General features: G+C 40.1%; 1 pseudogene across 1 annotated transcript; it reads right to left on the minus strand.

Annotated features, from left to right (window-relative positions):
- Nucleotides 1-401: 401 nt before the first annotated feature.
- On the minus strand, nucleotides 402-831 carry LOC311169926 (large ribosomal subunit protein mL42-like; annotated as a pseudogene). The gene has a single exon. The product of its transcript is annotated as a large ribosomal subunit protein mL42-like (transcript).
- Nucleotides 832-8,542: the final 7,711 nt, after the last annotated feature.

An 8,542-nucleotide genomic window follows, 5' to 3' on the forward strand; every position in this document is an offset into this window, starting at 1 on the left:
AACTCTTGCTGCAGGGGCAGCAGATAGCTTCAAAGATTGCACCTTAACCCCTTGAGCCACCAGAGAGGCCCTAGAATGATTTATTTAGATCAGAGAAGATATTTGGAATACATTTGATCTTAATGTATCTGTTGATGTTTGTCTTGTGGCCTAATATGTGATTGATTCTAGAGAATGATCCGTGTCACTTGAGAAAAATATGTACTTAGATTTTTTTGGGGTGCAGTTTCCTAGTAGATATCTGTTAAGCCCATGAGGTCTAGATCTTTTTTTTTCACTCATCCTAATAAAGATATTTTATTATTTCACTATAAAATTTGTTAATATGCCAGATTGCTTTTTCCAAATGGAAAATGAGACATAAGATTACATTTCTTTGACTCTTGAGAACTTTGATATCATCATCTCTCTTTTGGAGGGTCCAGTTTCTTAGGATGTCTATGATACTGTCCACGAGGATACCAACGGTGCTTAGTAGTAAAGAACGTTTTGCTAAATTGTTCTATCATGGGTCCTTGCTCAAAGTGTTCACCTTTTTCTTCTAATCTGTTTTTTTAGCACTTGATCATGTGTTTCTTCATTATTATGTACAGGGTCTGGTTAAGGGATAGGTTTTGTGTGTTCATATGGAATGTCCACAGATGGGTGGTAGCATACTATTGTCCTGTTGTCAGATGTCAAAGCAAGCTCTACTTTGCAATTATAGTCATCTGGAAGAGAAGAATATGTAGATTTATAATAAACACAATATAAAGCTCCATTTTGAATTGGAAATAAATGTTTCAAGATAGTTCTGTTTGATATGGCCCATTTTACTGCTGCTAGTACCATGGTGAATCAAGAACCTATTTTCATCCCTTGACAGCTAGTCACCGCGAGGCCACCATCTTGCCCCAATCCGGGTGCCAAGGTCTGTATCTTTATTTAAGGCTCTAGTGTTCTTGTTTATTTTTTGTCTCATTGATCTGTTCATTGGCAAGAGTGGGGTGTTGAAGTCTCTTACTATATATGTATTTTCTTTAATAATATATTTGTCTTATATATTTTGTTCTTCATTTGGTGAGTATATGTAGATGAGTGTGATATCTTTCTGATGTATTGTCCCCTTAATCATAATGTATTGTCCATCTATGTCTCTTTTTACCTTTTTATGAATTTACTTATTTATGCATACAAAACTGGGGTACAGGCCAGAGGTGTGGGACTGAAAGGATTCACCAGAGACAGAGTGGAAACAGGACAGGCGGACTAACCAAAATCCACTGCTGAGGGGAGCAGCAGGCGAGACAGGAGAGGTCTGCTGTGCCATGTGGGTAACTCCCTGGCCTGCTGGGGATCTAAATCATGCTGCAGATGTGGCAGATAGCTTCACAGTGCTGTGGTTAACCCCTTGACCCACCAGGAAGACCCTGTCTCTTTTTTGGACCTTTTTTTTTTTTAAAGATTTATTTATTTATGCATACAAGAGCTAGGGGACAGGCCAGAGACATGGGGGAGTGGGAGGAGTCACCAGAGATAGAGCGGGGAACAGAACAGGCAGATTGACTGAAGTACGATGCTGAGGCGAACAATGGGGTAGACAGGAGAGGTCTGCTTCGCCATGTGGGGTACTCTTTGGCTGGCTGGGGATGGAACTTGTGCTGCAGAGGCTGTGGATTACTTCATAGTGTTGTGCTTAACCCCTTGTGCCACCAGGGAGGCCCCTCTTTTTTACCTTTTTTAGTTTGAAGTCTATTTCATCTGATATTAGTATAGCTGTCCCTGTCTTCTTTTTTGATCCATTTGCTTGCAGAATTGTTTTCCAACCTTTTACTTTCATTCTGTGTTTATCTTTTGTAGTTAAATGTTTTTTTCTGGAGAAACAGCAGAAGGCTGGGTTTTGTTTTTTTTTTAATCCAGTGTGCTTCTCTGTGTCTTTTTTTTTTTTTTTTGATGAGTTTAGTCCATTTACATTTAGAGTTAATGTTGATATGTTGGCATCTGCATTTGCCATTTTGTTTGTCTCTTTGTGATTTTATTCCTTGCCTTATTCTGTTCTTCTTATTCATTCCTCCATTTATTTTGGCTTTAGGACTTCTTGTATTATTTTTGAAGTGGTGGTTTAGTTGTAGTGAATTTACAGTGTTTCTGTTTGTCTGAGAAGGTCCTTATTTTTCCTTCATAGAGAAAGGAGAAGCTCCTTTGCAAGGTAAATATTCTTGGTTGGCATTTGTTGTTTTGGAGTTTGTTGAATATTTCACTCCATCCTCTTTCTTTTGAGAGGTCTGATGTCAGCCTAATTGGTTTCCTTTTATAGGTTATCTGTTTTTTCCCCCTCATCAGTTCATTATTTTTTCCTTGTCTTGGATTCTTGGAAGCTTTGCTATTATTTGTCTTGCTGTAGTTTACCTTTCATTGTGGTAATTTGGTGTTCTTCTTGCTTCTTGTATGTCTATTTTCATCTCCCTCTTCATGCTTGGGAAGTTCTCTTCAATTATCTCCTTGAATAGTTTCTTTGTTCCTTGGTCTCTCCTCTCTTCCGGGATTCCTATAACACTTATATTTCCTTTCCTCATGGTGTCAGATAGCTCTCGAAGTTTTTCTTCATTCTTTTTCCTTTGTATTTCTCTTTCATTTTCTGTTTTGATTCTTTTTATTTCTGTATCTTTGAGAGTACTGATTCGTTCTTCCATCAATTCTGTTTTCATTGCTTTTCCCAGAGTTCTTTATCTCCTCCGGTATTCTTTTAATCTCCTCCGTTTCTTTCATTTCATTCTTTAGGGACTCAATTACATCAGTTCATTAATTATTTTTCTCATATCATTATTTTCCTTTTCCTCTTATTTATGTTTTTTTTAATAATGATGATTTTAAATTCTTTATCTGGCAGGCAGAGGAGTTCTTCCATGTCATTGTTGTTGAGTTCTGGTGGTTGATTTTATTTTTGTTGTATGTCCTTCCCCTGAGGGCTTGCTTGGTTATTTTTCCTTTTCCCTGTTTTTTGTTTTCTAATTTGTTCTATGAGTTGTGACACTGTGCTGCTGGTTCTGGTAGGCATCTCTTTGGGGTGCTCCTTCCGAGATGTTGGGACTGGTGGTTAGACTGAGTCCAGCACTGTTATGCCAGACTCCACAATGATAGTGATGCTGTGGATATGTTGATGGGCCCTGTCCCTGAAGTTCCCCTCTGCCTGTATTTTCTCAGTTCCAGAAGGGGATTGTGGAATCCCTGGCTGCCACCAATGGCTCAGGGGCTGTACTTTCCCAGTGCCCACAGTTCTCCTTTATGGTAGATCCCTCTTTGTCTGTCTCTACTCAGTTCCAAAACTGAGCACAGGGCCCACAGAAACCTTGCACAGCATGCCCTATCTTGCTTACCTTTGTTTGCCGAACCCACCTTCTCTCAGTTCCAGAGGGGAATTGTGGGATCCATCGCTTCAACAATGACACAGGGGCTAAGATTTCCTGATACCCACATTTCACCTTGATGGCAGATCTCTCCCTGTCTGTCTCTACTCAGTTCCAAAATAGGGTGCAAGGCTTGTAATAGCCTTGCTTGGCATGCACATTATCCTGCTTGCCTTTATTTGAGGAGCACACCCTCTCGATCCAGAGGGAGACTGTGGGGACTCTGGCTTCCAACAATGGTGGTTCAGGTCCCGGGGCCCACTGTTCCCATTTTTTAAAAAGATATATATATATATATATTTTAAATATTTATTTATTTATTTATTTATTTATTTATTTATTTATTTATTTATTTATTTATACAAGCACTGGGTACAATCAGAAGTGCAGGAGGGTGAGAGAATTCACCAGAGCCATAGCGGGGAGCAGAGCAGGCAGAAGGACCGAAGTACACTGCTGAGGGGAGCAGCGGGCGGCAGGAGAGTTCTGCGCGCCATGTGGGACCCTCCTCCAGTGGCCAGGGAGCAGCCGGGGATGGAACCAGTGCCGCAGAGGCTGCGGGCAGCTTTGCAGCTCAGTGTTCAACTGCTGCGCCACCTGGGAGGTCCTCCTTTTATGTTTTAATTTCTTCTTTGATACATTACTAATTTATTAGTCATTCAGCAGTTTGTTTTTCAGTCTTCACATATTAAAGATTTTTTTCTCCTTTCTCTTTGTGGTTGAGTTCCAGTTGGATACATTTTGATCAGGGAATATATTTGATATGATTTTAATCTTCATGAATTTGTTGACACTCGTTGTTACCCAATATTTGGTCTGTCTTTTGGAAGATTCCATATGTACTTTCAAATAAATGTACCCAACTTTTTAGGGATACAAGCCCTATAAATGTCTATTAAGCCTATGTGGTATAATTTCTTATCTAATCATATTGTTTTCATTTTTTTCTGTCTAGTTGATATGTCAACTGATGAAAATGGGTTGTTTATGTTCTCTACCACTACTGGATTTCTGCCAAAATCTGTTTTTTGTTTTGAAAATAGTTGCCTTGGGCCTGCCCGGTGGGGCAGTGGTTGAGCGCTGGGTTGCGAAGCTGCACACAGCCTCTGCAGCACCGGTTCGATCCCTGGCCACCTGGCGAGTATCCCACATGGCATGCAGACCTCTCCTGCCGCCTGTTGCTCCCCTGAGCAGTGTACTTCTTCAGTCTGCCTGTTCTGCTCCCTGCTCTGGCTCTGGTGAATTCTCTCACCCTCCCGCGCTTCTGACTGTACCCAGTGCTTGTATAAATAAATAAATAAATCTTTAAAAAAAAAAAAAGAAAATAGTTGCCTTATGTATTTTTGATGCTCCTTTTTATACATATATAGATGGATAGATGAATGTTATGTACTTTTGAATATCTTAAACATTATTCATGGTATTCCTAATAGTTCATTTCTCTTAATCATTGCATCATTTTTAAACATACACATTAAACACAAAGTGTTGACATTATTTATTTTTTTTGAAAGATTTATTTATTTGTGTGTACAAGAGCTGGGTTGCAGGCCAGAGGTGCAGGGGAGGGGTGAGAGGAATCACCAGAGACAGAGTGGGGAGAAGAACAGTTAGATCTATTGAAATACACTGCTGAGAGTAGGAGCAGGTGAGACAGGAGAAGTCTGCCGTGCCATGTGTGTCACCTCCCTGGCCAGGGATCGAACTAGTGCTTCAATGGCTGCGAATAGCTTCACTGTGCTGCATCTTAACCCCTTGGGCCACCAGGGTGGCCCCTGTTGATGTTCTTTAAAACATTACTTTAAAACCAAGAATTTCAATCATCCCTACCCTAAAACACAGATATAGATGAAATGTTCAGTAGAAATCCAGAGATAGTAGAAAAAGTTGAAATATTTTCAATAGTCTCTCTTGGTACGAGAATGGACCAATGTCCTGGTTGCAGTGGATATTTCATAATGGAAACCAGTAAGAAATAAAGTCCCTCCAAACTGACCTTTGATAACTCCCTTCCTTGGATTAGTAATAAAACTAAGCAGACCAACATGGTTCTGTCCCTTACCAGAGATACCAGTTCAGGCCATAAATACTTTTACACACCACATATTTTCTTTCTTTTTTTTTTTTTATAGAGGCATGTTTTATTTATTTGTTTGTTTGTTTGTTTGTTTTGTTTATACATGCACTGGGTATAGTCAGAAGCGCGGGAGGGTGAGAGAATTCACCAGAGCCAGAGCAGGGAGCAGAGCAGGCAGAAGGACCGAAGTACACTGCTGAGGGGAGCAGCGGGCGGCAGGAGAGGTCTGCGCGCCATGTGGGATCCTCCTCCGGTGGCCGGGAAGCAGCCGGGGATCGAACCGGCGCCGCAGAGGCCGCGGGCAGCTTGGCAACCCAGCGCTCAACCGCTGCGCCACCGGAGAGGCCCATACCAACCACATATTTTCTCAAAACACATAAATCCCTACAAATTGGTTATGACACCAGCAGATCTTCATTGCCTTTGTGCTAAATAATGAAAGTTTTTTTAGTTATGTGGGTACCAATCTCCAGGACCAGCATCCTTGATTTCTGAGAGTATTCTCTGTTCTTAGAATAACTCATCCTATTTTGAAATGTTTTGTAGTTAGAATCCCCCCTTTAGTTCCAAACTCTTACGAAGATAGGAGCTTTCTCTCCCTCCCACATTGCACAGCTGCTTATGAGGCTTATAATTAATGAAGACTTACTAACAATCACAAACCCAATGATCTGTACTTTTTGAAATAACTGGGGTGGGCAGCACTCTTTGGGTTGGGGTTTTTAGCCCTGCATTTTGCCAATGGGATATAGATTTCCAATTGTCTATTTTAGTGACAAAATTTATGGGACCCTTACTCACGTAATTCAGGCAAAAAAACTTTGGGAACTATGAACTGAAGTGTTAAAAAAAAAAAGTAATTTCCTGAATAGTGTTAGATTATTTTCTTTGGCCTATTTAAAGATCAATACTACTATGTCCCCTATAATTTATCAGGAATTTATGATTACTATCTGGGTTTGTTAATTTCTATTTTCCATTGCTTATAAAATGATAGCTTTAGTGGCAAACCTCATATTCATAGTTCCCATGATGAGCACTTGATGTAATATGAAGATTGAAAATAAAGGATCTGTGGGAACCAAAGAAGGAACCAAATAAAGCAGCCTGACATTAGAAATCACTGGCCTGGGGTGGCCCTGAGAGAGAATATTTGCCTCTACTTAGTTGTTGCCTTGTGGAAATGTTTGCACAGTTTTCATACTCCTCAAGTTTTTTTTTTTAAAGATTTATTTACTTATTTATGCGTACAAGAACTGGGATACAGGCCAGAGGTGCAGGAGATGAGAGGATTCACCAGAGACAGAAGTAGGGAACAGAACAGGCAGATTGACTAAAATACACTGCTGAGGGGAGTAGCAGGTGAGTCAGGAGAGGTCTGCTGTGCCGTTGGGTATCTCCCTGGCTGGGAATCGAACTCATGCTGCAGTGGCTGCGGATAAGCTTCATAGGTTGCATCTTAACCCCTTGCGCTACTAGGGAGGCCCGCACTTCTGAAGTTTTAAGAGAAACCAACATAACATATTTCAGTCTTGGAAATGTTAGTAATGGACTCAAAAATTTTTTAAAAAAGATTTATTTATTTATGTTTACAAGAACTGGGGTATAGGCCAGAGGTGTGGGAGGTGAGAGGATTCACCAGAGACAGAGTAGGGAACAGAACAGGCAGACTGACTGAAATACACTTCTGAGGGGAGCAGTGGGCGAGACAGGAAAGGTCTGCTGTGCCATGTGGGTAGCTCCCTGGCTGGCTGGGGGATCAAACATGTGCTGCAGAGGCTGTGGACTTCTTCACAGTGTGGAGCTTAACTCCTTGCACCACCATGGAGGCCAATTAACTCAAAATTTTAAGAAAAGTAGACTGTAGCCCAACACATAGAAAGGGAAATGAAACACATATGCAGAGTGGCGCCAACCCCAGGCACCATTATATGACTTCTTTTTTAAAAATATATTTAATTATGTACATATTTTTTACATCATTATTCATTTTTGTACAATGTTTGATTTCTCCTTTCAGGTGTAATCACCGTAAAATTCCCACCACCAAGTCACCCTCTCTCTCTCTATCCCCTGCTGTAAACCTCAGATCCACAGTTGCCTTCAAGTTTTGTCTTTTTCTTTTTGACTCTTTTTTTCAGTTTCCCTATATTCCTCCTATAAGTGAAACCATCTGATATTTTTCTTTGTCCTTCTGACTTATTTCACTGAGCATAATCCCCTCCAGTTCCATCCATGTTGCTGTGAATGGCATGAGTTTATCGTTTTTGATTGCTGAATAGTATTCCATTGTGTATATAAACCACATTTTCTTGATCCAGTAATGTGTTTTTGGGCATTTAGGTTGTTTCCATACCTTAACTATTGTACACAAAGCTGCAATAAACACAGAAGTACAGGTTTCCTTTTGAATTAATGATTTTCCATCCTTTGGGGAGATACCTAGGTATATGACTTCTATAAAGTCCAGTGGTTATGGCAATGATTTGGTTCATCACAGAGGCTTAAAAATAATGATATAAATGTTCTCAATTACATGCTTTTTTCTTCCTTTCCTGTTTTTTGTGACAAATTTTAACACACTTCAGCTTGATATTTGCAACCTTCTTGTTTAAAGTAGAAGCACCATATACCCTAGACTACCAAGGACAACTCTGGCTTAGAGTTGTAAAAGTTATAATTACTAATACTGTTCCCTTTCATGCCCAACATATATCTCTTTGGACAGTAAATTATATGGATTCCTTAATTATGTGTCTCTTTTGTGCCCACTCCTTATTTTTAATTATTTTAAAGTTTTTTCTTTTTTTCTGCCTCATTGTTTCCTTTATAAAAGCTTTTTAATTTAATTTATTTTTTTAAAAATTTATTTATTTATGCATACAAAAACTGGAGTAGAGGCTAGAGGTGTGTGTGTGTGTAGGGGTGAGAGGATTCACCAGAGAGAGTGGGGAGCAGAATAGGCAGATCTACTGAAGTATACTGCTGAGACAGGAGAGGTCTGCTGCACCATGTGGGTTGCTCCCTGGCCAGCCAGGAATGGAGCTGGTGCTGCAGTGGCTGGTGATAGCTTGCTAGC

This window comes from Talpa europaea, assembly GCF_964194135.1.
Source record: "Talpa europaea genome assembly, chromosome: 4".
Classification (NCBI taxonomy): Eukaryota; Metazoa; Chordata; class Mammalia; order Eulipotyphla; family Talpidae; genus Talpa; species Talpa europaea.